Source organism: Paramormyrops kingsleyae, chromosome 16 (assembly GCF_048594095.1).
Source record: "Paramormyrops kingsleyae isolate MSU_618 chromosome 16, PKINGS_0.4, whole genome shotgun sequence".
NCBI classification, from domain to species: Eukaryota; Metazoa; Chordata; class Actinopteri; order Osteoglossiformes; family Mormyridae; genus Paramormyrops; species Paramormyrops kingsleyae.
The window spans coordinates 1458085-1483180 of NC_132812.1; the positions used below are offsets into that span (position 1 = coordinate 1458085).

The window sequence follows — 25096 nt, forward strand, 5'->3', positions numbered from 1 at the left end:
CAAATGCATGCAGCAACAGCACTGCTGCAGGCCCTAATGTGCACTCGTCATTTGACCGAGTGGATGATGATGGTAAGATCATCTTTGAACAGAGTTGACCCATTATGATTTTTTTGTGATTTTTATTGCATTTTATCAGTGAAACATTTGTTTTAGTTGAGTTCATTTTTGCAACGGGATGTGACTCCATACCTCCACTTGGCTTTAGGCCACACCCAACTCTGGAGTTTCAAGATTACTCAGGATACCCAACTGCTAACACGTGTGGCAACATTCTCCGGATACCAATTAAAGCTGATTATGAAGACTTTAGATTGGCAATGGATTTTGGAATTAGGAATGCTGCAGGATTTGGAATGGCATAATGTTGTTAGAATGTTTAAAATGTGGGCAAATTAAAACTATTCTTTCTTTTTTTTCTGAATTTATCAGTATGATTCAATAACATAAGCGATGGTACTGCTTTGCTTAATTAACTTATGGATGGTTTAGTAATATAACTAACATTTTAAGTTGAGCTAATATTAGGTGGTACTCAAGTTTATATACTGTGAGAACTAGAGAAAAAATAACTACCAGTTTTATTTGGTTATACATTTTTATTGCTTTTTTATTTACGGCAAGCTTATAGTGATTGTTATTGTCTCTGTGCAATGGTACAATATTACATAATTTAGCCAGTTCATCTTAAAATAATCTGATAGTTATTTACTTGGCTATATACTTATATACTTAGCTATATATAACATGCTCAATTCAGTTTGAGAATGTAGTTGAATACTCTTGATTGTTATAAATAAAATGTTACAGTTGCACTTAATATTCAAGAACTGACATTTTTTGTGGGATATTTCAAAGCAAGTATTTCCATAAACATTGACACCGAAATTATGCAATTTTTGTAAGTTATGAAGTGCAGAGGACAATGGCTCAAGGCTCCCAAAAGCATTGCAGGCTGCCAGAAAAATTTGTATCCTGTGATTGCCGTCATCAGTCAAGGGATTGAGATGTATGTCACTGTTTGACTGTGCTACTCTTGGTGGTGGAGGTCTTGGAATCTGTGCCATGCTAGTGGTCCACAGCTGTAATGGTGACCGGCCTTCTGCTGTGCGTATGCAATGATTGTTCCACTGCAGAATAAATTCGTCTAAGGCTCTGTTGATCCTTGGTAGGTAAACATACTGTAGGGCCAAAATATGGAGGGGGTTATCCAAAATTCCAAAGCTCTCCATGAACAAGAAAAGGTCCTTGAAATAGACTGAGACCACTCTGTTGACCTCGGGCCAGAGCCTCTCAATACGCTGGTTATGAACACTAGGTCCAACCATGAAACTTCCTCTGTTTATCCCACGGTTTGCAATCATAAAATGTGCAATGTCCATATTTTCACTTCCTGCATCTCCTCAAACACGGCTGGGAAGTCCAAACTGTGCAACAGCATCTTTGAACAGTTCAAGAGCTGTTGATGCTCTGCTGTTGGTACAGCATTTAAGGTAGGTTATGCACCTGCTAAACCCATCAACACAGCCATGAAACACAAAGCCCCAGGCATTTAATTTATGGTTATATGCCTACAATCAGACAGGTATCATTAGGCGAGTCCAAATGAACACAGGGACACTTAAGTTACAAAAGGAATCCAAAGGTTATATAGTCAAAAAGCCAAAAATCCCCATGTTAAGAAAACAGATTTTATCCTTGTATGGGATATTATATTGAAATTATGGCAAAACAGAAGAATGTTGTGCAGCTTTGATAAACTTAAAAAATGGATGGAACCTTACTGGTGTAGCAGTGTAGGGAAATGACTTAAGTAGAACAAACACTGAAATATGATAACCCAATAAAATAAAATAGTCTGATGTAGACTACAATTTGCAAGAAATATATACAAAACTAAATGTGGATAAAGGACCGTTAGTCTTCTGAAAATTGTAGTGAAATGTTCACAAACCGTACTGCAATAAAATTTACTTAGTGGACCATAATTCCTCCAATGCTTGAAATATGGGTGCATGACAAGGATTTTCATGCACAACCTACGCACAGGGGCGTCGCACCCGTGGGGGATGTGGGTGTTTTAACACCCACACTTTTCCCGGTGAGAGAGTGCAACACCCACACTTTTTCTACAGTTTTCACGCCTTCGCATTCGCTCCTCCGTTTCTCTGGCCGCTCTGTGTCTATGCTCGCTTCAGCTCTCCTCTCCCCTCCCTCTCAAACATGACACCGGCTGATGATTGGCTGTTCTGCCTTAAGTCTTGCCTCTCTTGGTGTGTTAGATTTATCGGTCAGCTTGTGCAGAGGAGGCGGGAACTTATGGTTGTTATGATTATTTACATCTCCGTTTTCCAGGTACTTTCCCAGATAGCAATCGTTATTGATTCAACATTGAATTATGGTCAGAAAGTTTGTTTTGTGGTTGAAGTTACAACTTCAACTTTAAATCAACATTTTTACAACAACAACAATTTCTATGTTGAAAATGAGCCATTGAATCAATGTTGACTAAGGGTCCTGTTTTCAACATTGAAACTTTGGAATACGTTATACCCATAGCAGAGAAGCAGAATCACTTCCTTGTTTTAAAAAGCTTTTAAAAATCACATTTCACTTTATTGTAAAGTACTTTGAGTTGCATTTCATGTATGAAAGGTGCTATATATATAAAGCATCTTCTTTTTCTCTTTAAACAAAGCAGTTTTTCCACTGCAATGCATGCAACATATTTGGATAATTAAGCAATAATGATGTGGAGAACTTTTAAAAGTCGCTCTTAAAGGGAAAACACCGACATTAAATTACCAACGGAAATTAAAGGCTTGCGCTGTGCATCTCTGTTTTTATATAGCGAATTGGGTCACACCATTTTTTGGTGCGGGGGGCGTATTATACACATAGTTGTAGATAAATCACAGTTTTTTTAAATACATGAAAATAGTCTTATGTTACGTGTGTAATGTGTAATAGAAAAACATCTAAAGGTCATCTCTGGACAGAGACTGAACCGAAGAAGGAGCGCGCGGCCCCCTGTTCGGAATGTTCCATACTTTAAACCTTACCCGCCAGCGCCATCGCGCATTCACGCCATCATTGTCTTTGAGGCTGCGAAGAGAGAGTGAGTTAAATTTGAAACTTACTCTTATACTGGCCGGTTCTGTGAATAAAAAAAACTGCTGTTATTGGGGCTGAGATGCTCCTCGAGCCTAGCCCGGTTGACGCGCACTTTACAGCCAGCCGGTGTCGTCAATGGCGAATCCGGTGTTCCGGGCAGTTCAGTTTCCCTAGGTTTCCCCTGTCGCGCGCTGATTTGTACACGGTTTCGCTGTTGTTTTCATGTCTTTTTACGAAGCTCTTGAGGTAAACAAGCCGTATATTTAAAAACATCACATGCCTTTTCGATGTTTTTTGTTTTTACAGATAATAAATTAAATTATTTAATTCGCTGGATAGGGATGTGAGAAATACTTGAAGTCTGCAGTGTGTCTTTCATGTAGTACAGTATAGTAGGAATGTTACTTTTCTTAGTTTCAGATAAGTTACAGTATGTTCAGATGTATTTCAGCAGAAACCTCATTAGTAAAACTATTGATGTTTGAATGAATATTGATCACAAACAGTTTCAATATTAAATCAATTAAAACAGCTGAAGACTGGCTTTAGATAATGGTTGAATCAAAGTCCTGTCAGACCCATGCCACTATCAAGCTTACCATTGTCCTTTTGTCACGCAGTATCATTAAGATGCAGAAAAGAAAGAGACAGGAGAAGATTGACACCTTTTTCAAGAGAAATCCTGTAAGTGAAGTTGAGAGATGAAAGTTGAAAAATGTTGACATTAAACAACAGTAGCCTATTACCATTAGATGCTGTTTGCATTTATTTCATTGTATTACTTTTCAATATTCATTGAGGTTTTCTAGTGCCACAGCTGTAACTGTTTGAACCTATTACCACTGCAACCTTGTTTAGGAGAGGACGTTGCTGGAGGCATTGGTTTCAGAGGCAGCACAGGAAGGTTCACAGGTGAGCAATTAAATGAATGTTACAGTTTGTAAAAGAGGTTTATGAAGGAAGAGGGGCTGTGTGTGTGTTTGTGTCATGGGTGGTGCTTATTTCCATCTCAGGTGCACACGTGTGTATGGTGTGTTTATATCAAATTCACAAATTCATTTTAAATGTTTTGATTATGGTGTATGTGAGGATGTGGCCAGGAGTGAGGAAGACAGAGATGAAGAGGGGGTAAAAGGCAGACAAGAAGCAGACAGGCAAGAAGCAGACAGGCAAGAAGCAGACAGGCGAGAAGCAGACAGACAAGAAGCAGACAGACAAGAAGCAGACAGACAAGAAAAACAGAGTGAGGGGGAAGTCAGAGAGGATAAGGATGAAGATGAAATGGTAGAGAGAGGAGCAGAGAACACAGACGTGGATGTTACTCGCCATCAGTTCAGTAAACCCAATCAACCAGATCCAAAATTAATTTCTAAACAGTCCTTGCCCAAATATTCTCTGAGTTTTCAAACTCAGTGGTACCAGAAATTTCTATGGCTCCATGTGAGTCCTGATGTTGAGGGTGTATTGTGCTTTTACTGCTCATAAGCCTTTGACTCGGGGACATCATCTCTTGCCAAGAATGCTGATTCAGCATTCATTTCATCTGGGTTTAAAAATTGGAAAAAAGCCCTTGAACGATTTACTGTGCATGAGCGATCTGATAGTCATAAGACAGCCATGACAACGCACATCTATGAAAATCGATCAGTACAGGTTCAGCTATCTAGTGTGAGTGTGAAACAGCAAGAGGAAGCAAGGGGATGTCTTCTCAAAATCATTGGTGCTGTGCAGATGTTGGCTAGGCAGGGCTTACTTTTTAGAGGCCATGAATGTGGTGAAGGAAATTTTGAACAGGTTCTGAAGTACAAATCAGAGGATGACCCCTCTCTAACCAAGTGGTTGACATGTGGTAGAAAGGATGTATATACTTCAGCTATTGTTCAAAATGAAATCCTAACTTTGTTCAGCAGCATGATCATACGTGAAATAGTTGAAAACATCAGATCACTTCCACACCTGCAGTACTCTGTGATGATGGATGGGACACGAGATGTGTCTGGAAAAGAGCAAGAGGCAGTGTGTTTGAGATATGTTGACAAGGATTTAGTCCCTCATGGAGAATTTATTGGTCTTTATGAAGTTTCTTCGACATCTGGAGAAAATCTAGCAAAAGTAGTCATGGATGTTTTGCAGCGCCTAAACTTGCCTATCACTGGGTTGCGTGGCCAAGCATACGATGGGGCCGCAAATATGGCTGGCAAATACAATGGAGCACAGGCCATTATAAGAAAAATACAACCTCTGGCTCCCTATGTTCATTGTGCTGCACACTGTGTTAACCTAATTACACAGAGGTCCTGTACTGCCTCAATATTTATCCGTAATTCTCTGGATTGGGTCAATGAGTTGGGTGTGTTGTTTGGACAGTCAGGGAAACTGAAGGACATATTTAAGGGAATTGCAAGGTCTGAGGGGGTCCATGTCACACTATAAGACCTCTGTGTCCAACAAGGTGGACCGTTCGCACTAGTGCCATCCGCAGTGTGCTAAACCAGTACGAGTGCATAATCAAGGCTTTGGCTGAAATGGCAGTGAGTCAGTCTGATGCGGCTAGTAAGGCACAGGGGCTTTATGACACATTTCAGCAGGGAAATGTTGTCTTTGGTCTTCTGTGTGCTTTGGAGATCACAGAGGAGTTGGAGGTTTTGAATATGTCCCTCCAGAGCACAATTCAGACCATGGATGGGATGCTTTCAGCTGTTGCCTGTGTTAAGGAAAGTTTCAGCAAAAAGAGAAACTCAGAGAGTTTTCAGGCTCTTTACACGAAAGCAACAAGTATGTGTGAAACACTCCATCTCACTCCTATTGCCGCTCCTCGTGTCTGTATCCCACCTCAGCGCTTCACAGGTAATGCTCCTGCACATGTACATGTGTCCCCTTCTGACTACTACAGGACTAAATTCTACAAAGTTCTGGATGTTGCTGACATGCAGTTTAGAGAAAGATTTGAGCAGGAAGGAATGCAAATGTTAAAGCACCTGGAACAAGTTCTATTAACTGGAAAAATACATGTTGTTGTCCAACAGTACCCAGAAATCAACCCAGACATCCTCAAAGTTCAGCTTGCATTGTTCAGAATGAAGTACAGCTTCCAGTCTAGTACTGAAGTTGTTGCAGTTCTTCAAGGAATGACCCCAGAGGTCCGTGGTCTCTTTGACCAAGTCGAAACAGTTGCCCGACTCCTCCTAGTTGTGCCTGTGTCATCAGCAGAGTCAGAAAGGAGTTTCAGCAGCCTCCGGAGGCTGAAAACATGGCTACGCAGCACGATGACCCAAACTCGCCTCAACAGTGTTGCTGTGTGCCATGTACATAAAGACAAGCTGGACAGGGTAAACAGAAAAAAGGTTGCTGAGCAGTTTGTCTCTTGTAAGGAGAGCAGAAAGAGCACTTTTGCTTCTTTTAAATGAGAGATATAGTTGGTCATATATTATTTGGTCAGTTGTTGTTGTTGTTGGTTGCATTTATATATGTACATAGTTGTTTATATTTTTGTTCTGAATATACAGTTTGTTGTTTGTATGAAATGTTGTCTGTATATTTGGAGCAACAAAATAATTTCTCCCTGAGATTATTAAAGCATTTCTGATTCTAAATCTTTAGCAAGTCTAGCAAGTGTGTTCTGAGTGTGTTTTTAGTATCACTCTAGTATCACTATCACTCATTTAAATTGAAAGCTTTTTATATCTTGTATGTTAATACCTTTTGTACCCTTCTGTCATTGTATTCATCATTTTTATTGTTAACAAACAAACCACATTCATCCCCCACACTTTTGAAAAGCTTGCTACGCCCCTGCCTACGCACACAAAATAAACGCAAAACAGGGGGTTGAGTTTACATACCAAAGATTATTTGGAAGATGAACATTGTAGACTCTGATCTTCTGATCGCCCGTCTCCTCCGTACTGCTCTTCCTACAGGATCCAAAATTCGCAACCGCTCACGAATTCTCCACCTTTGTACTGACACCTCGTCCTCTTAAACTGCCCGCAATGTATGTTTCTCCAGCGTTTGGTGTTAGTGCAAGCACTCTAAAAATAATATTGTTCAGTTCAGTGTTGGACAAAGAACTAAAACTGCTATAGTCCAGTAAACCTAGCTGTCTTCTATGATTAAACAAAGTGCGAATATTAACACAAAGCATTCGGGATATAGCTGTCCAGTTGAATCCTAAATCACGCAGATTCATAAGTTGAAAACCTGGTATATGAAATCTGGAAGAAAAAAATAGACCAATACATTAGTTATTTACATTGAACAGTTATTGGGCTACAAAAAATGTGCGGTTTAAAAATACACATTACATTTGTAATGGGATTACTTTATACTTCTCAAGGGACATGCTTATTATTGTTATCCAAATATATCAGCAATAAAAATACATTGTGTGGGAAAAATAAGCCTATAATAATTATGATTTTGCAAATAAATGACAATAAATAATAAACAATTAATAAATTAATTAACACTAAAATTCTGCGAAAATTCTCAGCGGGAGCGAAATATGTATTATAAATGAGTCACATAAGTAAGAACGAAATAATAGTTTGAACCTAAAGTGTACAAAACGTTATATAATATGAAGTTGTAATATGTCAGCCATTATAAAACAAAATAATGCCGCAGTGCACTTTCCATGTAAGCACTTCACACGCTACCTATATTGTGAAAAATACACTCACCTAAAGGATTATTAGGAACACCATACTAATACTGTGTTTGACCCCATTTCGCCTTCAGAACTGCCTTAATTCTACGTGGCATTGATTCAACAAGGTGCTGAAAGCATTCTTTAGAAATGTTGGCCCATATTGATAGGATAGCATCTTGCAGTTGATGGAGATTTGTGGGATGCACATCCAGGGCACGAAGCTCCCGTTCCACCACATCCCAAAGATGCTCTATTGGGTTGAGATCTGGTGACTGTGGGGGCCATTTTAGTACAGTGAACTCATTGTCATGTTCAAGAAACCAATTTGAAATGATTTAAGCTTTGTGACATGGTGCATTATCCTGCTGGAAGTAGCCATCAGAGGATGGATACATGGTGGTCATAAAGGGATGGACATGGTCAGAAACAATGCTCAGGTAGGCTGTGGCATTTAAACGATGCCCAATTGGCACTAAGGGGCCTACAGTGTGCCAAGAAAACATCCCCCACACCATTACACCACCACCAGCAGCCTGCACAGTGGTAACAAGGCATGATGGATCCATGTTCTCATTCTGTTTACGCCAAATTCTGACTCTACCATTTGAATGTCTCAACAGAAATCGAGACTCATGAGACCAGGCAACATTTTTCCAGTCTTCAACTGTCCAATTTTGGTGAGCTCGTGCAAATTGTAGCCTCTTTTTCCTATTTGTAGTGGAGATGAGTGGTACCCGGTGGGGTCTTCTGCTGTTGTAGCCCATCCGCCTCAAGGTTGTGCGTGTTGTGGCTTCACAAATGCTTTGCTGCATACCTCGGTTGTAACGAGTGGTTATTTCAGTCAAAGTTGCTCTTCTATCAGCTTGAATCAGTCAGCCCAATCTCCTCTGACCTTTAGCATCAACAAGGCATTTTCGCCCACAGGACTGCCGCATACTGGATGTTTTTCCCTTTGCACACCATTCTTTGTAAACCCTAGAAATGGTTGTGCCACGCTCAAAATTGCTTAAATCACCTTTCTTTACCATTCTGACATTCAGTTTGGAGTTCAGGAGATTGTCTTGACCAGGACCACACCCCTAAATGCATTGAAGCAACTGCCATGTGATTGGTTGATTAGATAATTGCATTAACGAGAAATTGAACAGGTGTTCCTAATAATCCTTTAGGTGAGTGTATATGTATGTATACCTAAAATAATTCTGTAAGTAGAAAAAAAAAACAAACGCAAGAAATGCATTTAGAAACAGTTGAGTTCCCCCTCGCCTTCCTCACAGTGGTTTGGCCAACTGCCTGCTTTCCCAGTTCATCTCACCTACTCTACACACACGAATCAGGTATGTGGCTGCAGCTCAATTAATGTTGAACTGCAGTAAGTAGGGTATTTTATTCACTTTAAATAAAGCGATTCTCTTTAATGTAGTTGATGCAGACTCATTCATAAATTAGTTGCGGCAAAAATGCTGATTACCGATGTAATTTTCCATGAATCTGGAAATATTAGCGATTAAAATATTACTTTATATAACATCTAGTTCATGTTAGCTTGTTTACAATAGCTTGTTGCATAGTGCACTGCAACTAACACGCCAAAGCTGTTTCCCATGCATTGTTTTATTTGTGGCGACTTGGCATAATGTTAACTTAATATTAACGGCCACAATTAGCATAGTTTAGCTGTGCATTTACTAAATGAGCACTGTGCTACGCCCGAACGGACCCCACTGTATTTTTTTGTATAATCAATTTCTATTATTCATTTAAACATCATCATCCTCCAGGAACTGCTGTCTTTGTATTTCTTAACCTCGTATTTTTGCATGTGAATTCGGACTGTCGAATTGGAGCAACTTTGAAATGTTGTCTTTGTATTTTTAACCTCGAATTTTTGCATGTGAATTTGGAACATCGAATTTCCGATGTATATTTCCAATGCATAAACATTCAATGTTAGAATTTCAGTGGCATATAAAATTCAAATTGTGATGACACAGATTTACTTCCATAGGTTTATTATATTGATTATGTAGCAATCTCAATTCTGTTCTCCATATTATGGAAGTATTACGCAGAGGATTACTTCAGAGGAGATGGTTTTTATTCTCTGCTTTCTCGTCTTGCTTTTACTCACATCACTGACTACAGGGGTTCCATTTTTTATATACGTATATACAAGACTCATTCTTCCGCTAACAAACAAAATCATGTCATTTTGGTACACCGTACAGATTAACAAAATAATTCAATCAGATAATGTAAATATTATGTTAGATGAGAACACATAATTCAACATATTACATGACATGAGTAGTAAGATCGTGGAATTTCGTCCGCCGGAACGATATTTTGGAAATCTGTTCCCACACGTCGGACGTTCTTTGAGACAACGCTAAACTAAGTGAGACAGCCTGTGGGGTATTCCAGAAAGCTTGGTTAACTTACCATTTGGTAAATCAGAACCTCTGGGTTGATTTACCCCAAACCCGCATACCATGAGAATGTTGGTTCCAAAACACCTGAGAAGAGCAAGTTAAATCAACCTCCTATTGGTTAGCCAGAGTAAATGCGCGAGCACGGTGCATACATAAAGACATTTTCAATGGATCGCCGATTTCACGAGTCAAAATGGAAAATCAAAGTGAACAAATGAGAGTGGCATACTTCACAGAGGCGGAGTTGGAGGTTTTAATGCACGCATATGAAGAATTCAAGCCAATAAGAATGAAAAAAAGCAATACGGCTGCATCGACTAAAGAAAGAGTTGGCTTGGCAAAAAATAACGGACAGAGTAAATGCGTGAGTGTATTAAATTGTAAATTTGACATTGGATCCCCTTTTATTATAATGAAAATAAACACCCCTTCCGCATCCTTTTGACTGTTAAATCACTATGAAAGAATTTACTTTTCCTGCCATTCATTTCTTTAGGTTAAAATAATATATATTGACTAGGAATATACGGTTTCTCATTTAATAAGGTGTAATCCTTCTGGAGAACTTTGAGCCAAGTCAAAATGAAACACAAAAACATTCTGCAAAAAGGTAATATTTGATTACACGATCACTGAACTATTTATTAAACACGATTTAGTATATTCTTTATGTCATGTAGCTAATAGAAAGAAGGCTGAAGCCCATCTAACTGGCGGGGGCCCACCACCACCTCCCCTCACCCCATCTGAGGAGCTGGCTCTGTCCTTTAATAAAGGGCGACCAGTGGTTGTTGGCATTCCAGGGGGCACTTCATCACACACACCATGTGTAGCGGTCGTACTCTGGTTGTGTAGTTTTTTCTTTTTTAATAAAACGATGACAACAAAGATGATCCTGATTCCTTTTTTATTCTGCAGAAACGCTGCAGAAACACATAGCACATGTAAGATGGCGCACAGCACAACGTCTCTCCCTTCGCTCGTTTTCGCATTAGCAGAGCGAGAGACAATACACCCAGCCTCTCTGGCGGCAAAAGTTAATCTAACATGGTAATATACATAAAATAATCAGTGCAAAACATCGCACAACAAAAAGAACAAAATAAAACGAAATACAGGTCAGACAATAAAATACATAATCGTATAACAGATATACCATTAAATACGTATATAAATTTATATAATACACAATTATAGCAATAAATAAATATATAAAAATTATATAACATTTTGTGGGATTCAATAGAATTATAAAGAACATACAATGAATAGAGGAAAAGGAGAATATAACTTAAAGCAGGGCATGATGAAACTGAGGGGTTAATTATACAATAATGCCAATACTAATTTACTAATGTCTAATAACACAGTGTTGAATATAATGCAGACACTGGACAGGGAAACTGATACTGGGCTTGCAGGATGGGGCGATCTCACTTCATGAAGTTGGCAGAAATCAGGAATTGATAGCGAGATGACCTGTGCCAGAGGACAGGGTGAACTAATACTTTTTCTTATTTTTGCACAATATAAAAGGGGAGGGGCGACACGTACTTAATGGCTAACTAGAGTAAATGTCAATGTATGTGGTAGTCACGTAGGTGGAAAAGTACAGAAAAGGGGGGCCACACCCCAAAAGACCTATAAAGACCTAGAGCCGACACCTATGGTTCGAGCTTCTTCCTGTACATGCCAAATGTATGTCAGATGGTTGCTCCCAGATTGCAATCTGTCAGAGAATAAACTGGTGACTTGCAACTACTCCTCGACTGTGCAGTGAATCTCTTCTCATCAACGGACCTGGCGGAGTTCTGACTCCAACAATTTATATTATAACAGACATTAAATGCATGAAAAAATATAATTAAACCGTACAAAACTAATTACGCATCCAAACTATAAATCAAATACATCAAATAAACATTCAGTGCGACTACACTTGCAAAGTGCTCACTTTTCTTTATAACAAACCAACATACAGTTTAATACATATCTAAAGTTCACCAACACGTATATAAAGAAATAACACGACATACCTGCAGAAACACATAGCACATGTAAGATGGCGCACAGCACAACGTCTCTCCCTTTGCTCGTGTTCGCATTAGCAGAGCGAGAGACAATACACCCAGCCTCTCTGGCGGCAAAAGTCAATCTAACATGCTGCCGCGCGGCACGAGGCATCTTGTGTGTCGCTAATACGTGCTCCACCTAACACAAACACTACATATGTGGTTCCGCACGGTATAACTATATACACAGCATCTTATAATACAATATACTGTACAATCAACATAAAACGCACAAAAACAACACAAAAGTTTTGTGAAGTTCACATTAAATAAGTTGCAATTTTTAACTTGGCTACACATGCACCACAAGTAACATGGTGAAATGTAAGTTTACCACTATGATTTGTTTTCATTATATGACTTAATAAATTACTATCTCTGTCACTTAAAGGCTTTTTGAACATGCTTAACGTTTTTTTTGCAGGCTTACTTTATTTAACTGCATATGATGTATAGGCCACTGTGATCTTAGTTGTATTACTTTCACATGTTTTTTTTCCTGCATTATTGGTTTTTCTTTGATAATATTGAGAATTTTATGGGTTGTATTTTCTTACAGATACTGATAGAGGGATTGTATTATTGGACCCTACAGAAAGAACACAGTCTGTCACAGTTGTACTGTAAGTGTTTTATTGTCAGGTACCTTTAGTTGCTTTTAGATATTTTTTTTTTCTTTTTGCCAGATAATGTATACTTGCATATTTCCACTGAAGGATGAAGATGATGATGAAGAGACCACATCTGCTGTGACAGAAGTGGACAATGCTGGTAGATCCACTGAGGTATGATGCATACCATTATAATGCATGCCCCCTTTTTTACATTAGAGTAACAAACTGTCATTGTCCTTTCACAGTACATACCTGGAGATTTGCCCACAGATGAAGGTCCTTCAATCTCAATGCACAATCTAAGCAGTGTAAGAATTTGTGTGCAGTTGTCCATATTTTAATTTTATTGTCTGACAGAATCTCATTTATGTAATTATTTTTGCCTTCCTAGTTGCCAGCAAAGGAGCTGTATAAGGTCCATCTTCAAAAACAAATAAGAAAAAGTGACATCTCCATGTATACAGCTTCAAATGGAAGAGAAAAGGCTATCCATTAAAAAAGCAACACTAGAAATTGAATTACTAGAGCATCGCCTTAAGGTGAGAACTTGTGTGAATATTAATCTGTTGCATGTTAAAAGTGTTGTGTATATAAAGCAATGTAATTAAAAAAAAACCCATTTTATTTCATTTTACTTTCATTGTTTCATTGTTTTTCAGGAAATAAAGAAATGAACTGCACAGCAGACCAGTGCAAACAATTTAAAAGTAATTTTGACAAATCCTATCTCAAAAGTCTACCATCTCTGTCTGAAATGTCTGCCATAATGATGACTCGCGGAAAATTCTGGCATCATGCACAGATCCTGGCCATTTTGCCTCAACATTAGTAATGATGTGGGTTGCCTCACATATTACCTATAGTTAGTGGAAAAAAGTAATGAGTTTAATGATTTTAACAAGGCAAAAATTTAAGGACACAAAATCAAGTTGTTACTTGCACATTGATACTATGAATAGATTTCCTATTAACATAGTCTCCCTCATTTATTGAAGGAGCTTTAATAGGAATGTGGGTGCCATCAATGCACCCAATTACATTTGGAAACCCTGAAATAGAAAGTCATATATGGAAGTATCAATTGTGTGTGTGTGTGCAGGATGAATACATGTATAGATATAAATAGTATGACTACATATTAAATATGCATCATCGATTTTACTACAAAGGACAAACCTGCCACTCTGTGGAATTCCTCTTTAATAACACGCAGAGGTTTATGGCCAGGGAACTGTACAAACGTGTGTAAGAAGCGTTTAAGTACCAGACATACTGTGCGAACGGCTCTACACACAGTTGCCTTTCCCACATGCTCTGCATCGCCCACATTGTACAAAAAATGCCCTGACGCAAAAAACCGAAGTGCTATGCACAGAATGTTTTCTGTGCTAAGCACAGACCCGCGGTTGCAATATGCGGTTTCAAGAGATGTGTTAAGTAAATTAACGATTCTTTTGAAAACCGATAACGCTCTTTCAAATAATCATTAGGAAGTGAAAAGACATCAATATGCGGTCTTATAACTCTCTCCCGGTGAAAAAAACCTTGTATGATTTGTGCCTCCACGTCCACAGGATCGTCATCAAAAGGGCACGCCATGCTCAGTAACCTTCTGAAACAAACTGACCCTGGAACATAACCTGCTACCGAGCAGGTTATCTTTAGAGAGTAAGTTGCTATGGTTACGTACATACCCAGAAAGTTACCTCCGTTTTTGGAACCGAAAGTTGAGGTTATCCACTAACTTACCCTTAAACTTACCCGGGTATGTCACATAATGTAACCTGCTTTCTGGAATACCCCCCTGGTCCGGAGCAGACTTGTTCACTCACCTAAGTTACTATGGTAGCTCAGCAGGGATTAATTTAAGGCACGTTGATGGAACGGAAATTCCACTTAAATGAGCCAGACTTGTCGAAATAAGTCAGACTTTCCCTTAATCCGTCTTCGTGGAAACCCCCCAGATTCCCTAACAGCAGATATTTCCACTTCAAGCACTGGAAACAAGGAAATTAATAACCAATATTTTGATCTAATTTTGTAATCAGTCAAAATAAGGATTCTGTGAACATGTTTTTGTCATATTTAATCTGGTAAATATGGAGAATCTCTGTGAACGTCTGACAAATACTGAACTAATATGGCTTGCGGCTCTGGCCCACTTCTGGCAAAGGTATGGCAAATGTGCACTTGTGCTTATGGAAAACGAAATGTTTTCTAGATGAAAAGAGTGTACTATTTGGACAGAGACAGAGCATATTGCATTATTTAAATGCATTATTAAACAGGTATGCAACATTATAATGAACTAATATGTTTCATTGTGCACAGTAAACCCCAACAGTTATACAAACTCATAAAGATTATGGGTATAGCAATCAAAACCTGTCTATTTGTTAACCCAACAATAAACTTTTGCGTGTTTATAGTGAGTCATACTGTATTAATTTTACCTGACTATATGTTTTTGAGTTAACATTGCTCACTACTATTTTTAAATAAAGTATTTAACATGTGCCCATATCTGTTTTATGACATGTGGGCCACATTTGTCTAACCACGAGTGGGCCACTTTTGGCATACGTCCGTTTGCTGATACCGGAACTGTCAGGTTGCGTGTCCGGGCGATCCGGGAAGCAGGCAAGTGAGCCGTGAACACGGTCAAAAAGGATTTATTAAAGGAAACCAAGCAGCCAGGGGAGCTTCACAACAAACGACGTCAATGACAGACCTGGGGAAACTAACTCAGACGCGGACTAAATACACAAGACAAGCAGGAAAGAACGGGTAACAGGTGATAACAATCGGTAATCACACGAGGTAAGGAGGTGGGCGTGGCACACATCAGGATCGAACGGAGCGGATCGTGACAGGAACCAGGCCAGCAGTGCCACACATTTGCCAGAAGTGGCCCACATCTGCATGCTATCTGGGAAGGCACTTCTCACTGGTTATTTCCTCAGTGTTTCTGACTGCCTTCTTCCTACTTAGAGCTACATGCTTGTGTTAGAGGGTTGCTCTACCACATGCACATTCAAATATCACACAATACAATACTTCCACTCGGAAAGACACACAACGCATTATATTAAATTTATTTAATTCTGTTTATTCACTAAAATCTCAGCTGGATAAAACTTCTGTTTAAAAGGAAAGTTGGTTTAATACAGTCATTTTCATTATTATCTGCGATCTAACACAAAACACAAACAAAAGAAAAAGCAGAAACAAAATGAAAATGCGCTGCAAAGTAAAAAACACAAACAAAAGAAAAAGCAGAAACAAAATGAAAATGCACGAAAATGCATTCCTTCAATGAACAAATCGAACTTACGGTTTTCGGACACTCGGTCGGTGACTCAAACTTAAGGAATGCTTTGCAAATCGATTCCAAGAGCCATTGCGGCGTTTACTGCGGAATGTTGAAAGGAATAATGTGACAGTTTCATTACCTTGTAAATAGTCTGTAGGGTTTGCAAACTACCCCAACACTTTTGATGCAGCTAGTTTTAGGTTTATAATGTTATAATATAAATTTGCCATAAGATTTCTTGCGCGAGTGTGAGAGTCCGAAAGCGTGAGTCTCACGCCAGATGCGTGAGAGTTGGCAGCCCTGTGTTCATCATTTATCACAACAGTAAATTATTGCATTTCTGCATAATAAAACTATATGTCTTTCATCAAAAAACAAAGATATTTATTAACTTTGACGTTTACACAACAATGTATGCAAGTTTATTTCGTCCACGACAAAGAACAGGAAACGCAGAAAGACAAATAAAGGGGACACAGAGGGAACAACCACAGGCGACACGAAGGAGCCAGGAGTGAACGGAGGAGGAACAGAGGGACGAGGAGCGAACAGAGGAGACACAGAGGGCATAGGAGCAGAGAGGGGAGACCAGACAGGAACGGACGGAGGACAAAGGGGAGCCCGGGGGAACCCAGGCGGGCGAGGGAAGGCAGCCGCAGGGGCCACAGGCGGACGGGAGGGGACCACACAGGGGGCAAGGAGACAGACGGAGGGACCGACAAAGGAAACGAGGAGGGAACAGGAGGGAACAGCGGCGCAGGCAGGCAGAAGGGGGAAGCCGCGGCAGGAGAAGGCGCAGCCGGAGCCAGGGAAGGTGCCGTCCGACGCCCAGCCGGAGCAGGGGGGCCCGGAGGCGGTGCAGCCGGAGCCGGGGACAGGACTGGCTGGAAGGGAGAGCCAGGCAGATCAGGCGCTGGCAGGACAGGCGAGACAGGCAGATCAGGCGCCGGCAGGACAGGCGAGACAGGCAGATCAGGAGGGGGCGCCTCAGCAGGTGCCTCGGCCGTGCGGCCAGTAGGGGGCGCCACGGGCAGAGCGGCTTCCTCCGCTGCAGGCAGAGGCAAAGTCAGGCCCTCGGGCGGAGCTGCAGCAGGCACCCTCAGTTCCCGGCCAGCAGGGGGCGCCACGGCGGGCGCCGCCATCACGCAGCCAGCAGGGGGCGCATCCGGGGCCACCGGCATTACGTGGTCAGCAGGGGGCGCATCCGTGGTCACCTCGGGTAGTACCGCAGGCAGAGCGGTGGCAGCTGCAGGAAGCGGTGCAGCTGGAGCTGCGGGCAGGACGGGAACAGGCGGGTCCGGAACCGGCTGGACCGATGAGCAGGGCTGCACGGGAGAGGCGGCCTCGGACAGGGCCGCGGGCAGGACAGGAGAGGCGGCCTTGGGCAGGGCCCGCGGGCAGAGCGGCGGCCTCAGGCAAGGCCGCGGGCAGAGAGGACGTGCGGCCAACAGGGGACGCCTCCGCAGGCACCTCAGGCGTGCGGCCAGCCGGGGGCGCCTCGGCGGGCGCCACCTTCACGTGGCCAGCAGGGGGCGCCGCATAAGATTTCTTGCGCGAGTGTGAGAGTCCGAAAGCGTGAGTCTCACGCCAGATGCGTGAGAGTTGGCAGCCCTATGTTCATCATTTATCACAACAGTAAATTATTGCATTTCTGCATAATAAAACTATATGTCTTTCATCAAAAAACAAAGATATTTATTAACTTTGACGTTTACACAACAATGTATGCAAGTTTACTCATGCTCATTGTATGTGTATGTGTGATTGTATTGGTAATATTGCAGTTGTTAACTGTGATGTAGTCCTTGATACTCATGCACATGAATTTGGCTAAAGAAAATAAGAACTATAAATACACACGCGTGTTTGTTCAGCATCGACACCCTTTTTGCTTTTTATATATTGTTTTATTGTGAATAGTCAAGCTGAACATTTTAGAATTGATTCATTACAATGAACAGCTTGAAAGAATCAAATCAGTTAATTCAGTCGAACTTCCCATCAGTACTGTGTAGCGACTGGGCCACATGAGCTCACCGCGCCCCGTAGCGTCTTGGAGCACTTCTGGTTTGGGATCGTCTACTTGCAGTGCATTTTCTTTCTGTTTCTGCTTTTTCTTTTGTTTGTCTCTTTTGAATTGCAGTACATTTTTCATTTTGTTTCTGCTTTTTCTTTTGTTTGTGTTTTTTACTTTGCAGCGCATTTTCATTTTGTTTCTGCTTTTTCTTTTGTTTGTGTTTTGTCTCTAGGGGCCACCGTACATTTGCCACGAAAACTGAAGTGTCATCTTATTTCCCATCACAGGGGTGAGACGAGTATTATTTACGCTACAGCACCACGCTCACGCGCGGACGTGGTGGTTACACTTGCATAGGGCTGAGCTCCATTTTATGCACAAAGCCGAGGGCACAGACAATTATGAGGGGAATTGTTTTAATTTTTATACTTTACTGGTATGGCATTTCAGTTTCAAATGGTAAGTTTGCTACTCATTGTACATGTTTGGTTTCTATATAATTTATAAATCTTTAGATAATAATTTGGTATAGTATTTGGCATTTTATGTTGGGATTGTGTGTTTAGTAATGTTTCCATTCATAATTTTATGGTTTTTCCTGTTGCCGCATTCCTAGTAGCTTATAATTTTAAAGGTGTTTTCTATGAGCTCCATCATATTTTTTAGATATAGACAGCGGCAGATCAGTTATAAATTGCATTACTGAAAACTGAAAATTTAGAATTGTATCATTTGAAAATGTTTAATTCTAAATGTTTCCTTTTCTTCCTTTTGGAAAGATTTATAGAAAATTATAAGGTACGCCTACATTTAGCTTTCATAAATGTTTTAGAAATTATACTTGTATAGTAATAATTTCAAACCATAAAAGACAAATCTGTACCATGATCAAATTCAACCAGGAAAAATTTACATAATTTAATTATATGTATAGCAACAAATCCTGGCTTACTAGTTTCCACTGTTCAGAAAAACATTTTAAGAAGTGTTTTTAATTGAGCGGTAAACTTTCATCTGAATCGAGATTTGTCTCATTTCTTCATGGAACTTCATATGCTTTAATGTTCAGTATCAGAATTGGCATTTAGTGATGCTAATGAGATTTAGAGTTTTATAGGCAACTACTAAAAATTATTTTTGAATAAATCATGGATACCATACACTTGTGAATCACACTGAAAATAATTGAATATTTGTACATATTTCAGGTACAATTTCATCTTCTCATGCTTTAAATACAAGTTTGCTTGGAAAGTTGGTGATGGCCCAGAACTATAGGTTTTATGACTAGCATATGGTTAACTGCATATGGAAGACAAAGCTAAACCACGGACACATGCACTACTGTATATTGAGCACCTGTGCTCTGATTGGAGTCTTTGTTTTAAGATGAAAGGGTTTCATAAGAGTGTTGCTAACTTTGTGAGCAGTAGTATGGACTATGAAGAATAACCACTACACAATACTAAAATTTTAATTAAAAATTAATAAGCAAAATTCTGATTAACTTGATGCATTCACTGATGAACTGAACCAGAGTCAATAAGGCTACATATTTAAAATTTAAAGCAGTTGTGATGGACCTTCAGAGCTCAGCTAGAGATCAGCTGTACTAATGAACAAAATGAAGAACGTTAGTATAGGAAAGTGCATCTGATTAGGCTCAATTGGTAAGAAAATTTTGTAGATTGTTTTTCTTTTATCAGAGGATATGCATTATCATATATGTTTCAGTGCATTTTCTTCTATTTAATCAGAAGTTTAAGACTCATTGTCTTTCCTCTTTTTTCTGTTTGTTTTATCGTGACAGCCTGTGGAAAATGTACATTTTATGTGGCTTTAGGAGATAATTTTAGCATCCCGCTGGAACACAAAAACCTCAGAGAACATGATGAATTGATCTGGAAGAAAAATTCAGAAACAGTGTATAAGAAGAAGAAAAACAGGGTACAAATAAATACCACAGTTGTCAGCAGCTCTGGCTCCTTACAGCTAATTGATTTGAAAATGACTGACTCAGCAAATTATTCAGTAGAGGTACATGATAAAAACGGAGCGTTCCTTAAGGAAGACAGAAAATGCCTTTGTGTGATTGGTGAGTACATTATGAAACATAGCATGTACATATGTGTACACAAACAATACAGAACATTTCTGGTTGTGCCACGTAAATAACATAACTAAATTTCTGTGTCAGTAGGATCAATATCAGAAATATTGTTCATATTTTAATTTTAACCGATATACACCACATATGTTTTGTACTTTCGGAATTAAGGTAACCATCAGTTTCTGAAACTGATGGTTTCCTTGTATCACTACTGAACTGAATTTAATAAACTCCATGATGGCTCTCTGTCCTATTACTAAAATTATGGTTTGGTTGTGGAAAAAAAAATGGTTTGGAATATGAATTGTGAGTATAGCTTTATGAGATGCAAAATGTAATTGGTAATTAATAATCATTTGCATTGCTTTTCAGAAAAAATTTTATCAAAGCCTCATATTCAGTCTAATTGCAGCAAGTCAAAACTGACCCTGACTTGTTCTGTGAAAAAACCTAATAATGTGAAGTATGCCTGGCTTAAGAACAAGAAAGAAATGAAAGAAAATACCAAAACTCTGATTGAAGACAAAAAAAAACTTAAAAGCAGTGATACATTTTCATGCAACGTATCGAATGAAGTCAGTTACCAGATGAGTGACGACATCAAATGTCCAGGTGTGTCAGTAGAGTTGTGATATTTGCATGTATTTCTAGTACCAATTATTAATTCTATTTCATTACACTGACTTTGTTATGTACAGGTGATCACATTTGTAAATCAGTTTTGTATTCCTTTTTACTTCAGATGACAAACTGCTTGGGTTGGACTTTTGGGTCATGGTAGCCATTTTGGCGACAGGAGGGGGTCTTATTCTTATTCTCATCTTGGTCCTGGTGGTGTGTGTCTGTCGGCGACTGAAACAAAACAAGGATCGAGAGCGAGGTAAGATGTAGTGTGTGGTGTTCCGTCTACTCAATATACAGTTCTAAGATATTGCGGTTCTGTATCCAGGGTGTTTGGGTTTTTTATTTTACAAGAAAACATGGGGAAGAACAAAAACAAATGGTAGCAAGTTCAACCACAGGGCAAGGGAAAGTATGCAAGAGAATAAAACTGTCATCAGATTGCAGATGAGCATCTGGGATTTCTGATCTGACATTCCTCTCTCCGGGATGTTGCATTCTCCATCCATCCATCCATCCATCCATCCATGCATCTATCCAGTTGCTTATCCTGTTCATGATCACAAGAGGGGCCTGGAGCCTAACCCAGGCACCACAGGGCTGGGGATGTCAGTCCATGACAGGATGCACCCCTACACACTGTACCCAGTCGGATTATTGCCATTTATGTAGGATGCCTCTGTTGTTGAGCTGGTGATTTGGGCTACCACTGTCACAGACAGATCTCAGGTACACACTGACCATGTGGCGTGATGTTCTTCCAACAGAGGAAGAGGAGCTTCGGCTGATGCACATGAGGCAGCAGGCCCACCCCCCCAGGCCGCAGGAGGCCCCCAGGAGCCACACAGCTCCCTACACACACCCACAGAATGGAGAGGAGTACACCCCGCCCCCCCCCAGACCAAGAGGCAAACGGCCCAGGCCTCCACCAGTGCCGGTCACGGATGAGGAGAAACCCCCGCCACGGCCGAAGCCACGGCAGTCAGCGCCCCGCCACAACCGCACTTAGCTCAGCTTCCCACCAAGCAACTGTCAGAGCAACTTCATTGGAAAGGTCACATGTCCCTATCATCAGAGACCAGCATGCAGGGCCACAAGGCCATACATACATGATATCACAACTACTGTAGGTACATAATTCAAAATAACCTTGCAAGGAAAGTACTATATGTGCTTTGTTTTACATAACTGCAAAAGTATTTGTGCCACAGAACAAATAATCTTTTATAAATATTTGTGTGTGTGTCTGTGTGTGTGTGTAATATGTGTATATTAATTTTTTTACAATGTTTGGTGTACAGTACTGTGCAGAAGTCTTAGGCAGGTAAAGAAAATGATGTTTAGATTATCCTGTTTAAATGGGCCACTAGCACACCTCATACAGCTAGTCAATCTGTCACTGACTTTTTAAAGCAATTTATTTAATTATTTAATTGAGCTGTTGGTGAAATTTAACAAAATCATGGAACGGCTGAGGTGCCCCTGAGGAGAAGTTTGGGAACTGAAGCGGTGTTCATCTAGCCATCCAACTAGATATCAGTAACTTTTTAGAAAACAAAAGAAATTATTACTAGTTTTTATTGTGTTACTCTTAATTTGCACATGTTCTAATGTTAAATTGTGTTTTTTGTTCTAAGCCAAAGTACACTTGTTGCCCAGATAAACAGCTTTAAACATTTTTTTGGACTGCCTAAGACTTTTGCACAGTACTGTATATAAGGATGAATATCGTATTACATATTTTTCACGAGAGTTAGCTATTCACGATACAGAGGCAATGTTAACCCATAAAATTTAACCAGCTTTATGTTTTTTCTTCTAAAATATATGTTTACATATAGTGTACAAAACCAAAAAAAAGAAAAATAAAGTGAAATGTGTAATATGTACCTCGTACCCAAAGTATTTTTCTAACAGTAAGTACCTTGTTCTCCATTCCAAGTGTTGTCAGTGTGCTGTTATATATCTGTGCTTATCATATGTATGTTGTGTGCAGCCAGTGCTATGGGCTACTCAGTATGTTCAATTTAGTATTACATGTCTCAGGTGTAAAACCATCTCATTCTAGGGGTGGACAGTTGAAGTTAGTCCCAGTAATGTTTGCATTCATTGGCTAAAAATTGTGTTTCTGTCTGCTTTGTCACTCGCCTACCCCTCACGTAGTACATGCACCAGCTAAGACTTCTCTTTTCCTGTTTCAACGGAACTACAATGATATGAAATGAGCCTGGAGCTGTGGTTTTTAGCCACCAACTGCAACACTGTGCAAAACAAAAGGCATCAGCAGAACAGTTTTAACCCTGCAGGAACCGGATGCACCTCCTGCCCAACCTGCTCGACGTCCTCAAGGCCATTCAGCCCCATAAGCCAGAACTGAAGCTAGCAGATGATTGTGCATTGATAGGTCAGCATTAGGAAGACAGGATCTCACTGTTGGCTTTATAATGAAACTGCTGCATTGTTTGTTATTGCCAGCATCTGAAAAAAGACCCATATTTCAGTGATGGCAGTACTGCAGTTAAAGAGAAGGAAGAACATACAGTAAGTACTACAAAGCCAGACATAATAAGACAAAATGAAGGTGCTATGTAACTGGTAATGCATTTAATTTCTACTGTTTTGTCTTGTACTCAAGAGTCTTTTTACATCTCTTGAGTTTACAGGTTATCCAAGGGGCTTGTTATAGGTCTTTGTGCCCTAACTGTAATGTCTGTGGACCAAACAGGTCAATGAGTATCCTGAGTTGTGTCTCTGTACTTTAATCTTTTTCTTTCATACTTTCTGAAACTTAAATGGCTCAGCAACAGCCCAGCTCTGGCCCGGCTTTAAACCATCAGCTGAAGATTTCCTTCATTTGACTTCATTTCCTATTCGCCACGTGTAATGCATTGAAATAGCACATGTTTTTTTGCAGAAACGATGTGTTGGTAGAAGGTGTTAATGTGTACTGAAACAGGACTGTGTGGTTTATGCCTTAGTTGCAGTCTGGTGCCTTCTAAAACAGAGATGGTTTATACACAACATGTATTATTATTATTAAATCTGAATTAAATTAATAATTCACTAATAACCTGGCCCTCAGATCAATCTTTCATTTTCCACAGAGAATAAAAAAATATGTAATCCCCCCAACAAACTCTACTTTCTGGCTTGGCAAGTCTCACCAGCAGCACACCATATTCCGTCAGCATCCCCTCCCCCTGACCCCAAGTCAACTAGTTTTACCACCAGCAACTGGATTATTGAAGATAACTGGTTTTTATTCTCTTTCATTGCCCCCTGGGTTATGAGTTTCAGAATCAGAAAGGCCATATAGTGCAGATGGTTGGACTGTCACAAAGAGCATTGCACATGCATTCAGAGAAACTGTGTGCACATTAAGGGGATCTGCTGTTAGTGTTTCCTGGCTTAGTTTTTAAAGATAAGGAGACTGGAAAAACATTCCCTGAAGAAAGAAGACTATAAAATTGTGAAAGACATTAGAAATTATTCATAGCTGTGTTGCATTTTGTGATGATAAGACAGAGACAATATTCTTTTCCTCACATTGTTTGGTTATATGGTATTTTTCCTGCCATAGTGAATCTTTTTAAGGTATAAAGCAAAGTGTAATACTAAGTGAAACCCACAGCTCAGGTGGAAACTAAAAAGATGCTGCCCACAATTGTCCCTGAACAACCAATGATATAAAAGCTTTTACTTTCATAGTAATTGATGTTAAGGAAACTGTCAGGGGATCAGAGTTTCACACTGAGTGCTTTAGTTCCAATTAGACTTCCTCTGATTGTGAGTCATCTGTTCCATCATGGATCTTTAATAGTTTATAATCTTGTGATGTTTCCAGTGAAGTTAAGATACTGACTAGATACTGATACTTTTTTTTATATATATTTACATATTTTATGTATGATTGTCTTCAACTAACACAATGATTTGATTCCAGTAGACCATAGTGCCAAATAAAATCAACAGTAAAGTGTTCAGTACAGTTCATTATCTTTTCATATGACTAGGCTTAATACTTTTTTCCAGACACATGCAGTACGTCATATGCTACCCAGCTTACTTAAAAGACTAGCTTTGATCATATGGGTGAATATGTCGCTTGAAGACTGTTTGATTCAAGGAACAGGATCCCAGGACAGAAGATGA

General features: G+C 39.8%; 1 long non-coding RNA gene across 1 annotated transcript; it reads left to right on the plus strand.

The window, feature by feature from the left end:
- Nucleotides 1-18325: 18325 nt before the first annotated feature.
- On the plus strand, nt 18326-21202 carry LOC111838300 (uncharacterized). Its single transcript, XR_011983034.1, has 4 exons — nt 18326-18672; nt 20024-20308; nt 20696-20935; nt 21066-21202. It is a non-coding gene; the product is annotated as an uncharacterized lncRNA (long non-coding RNA).
- The last annotated feature ends 3894 nt before the right edge of the window (nt 21203-25096 follow it).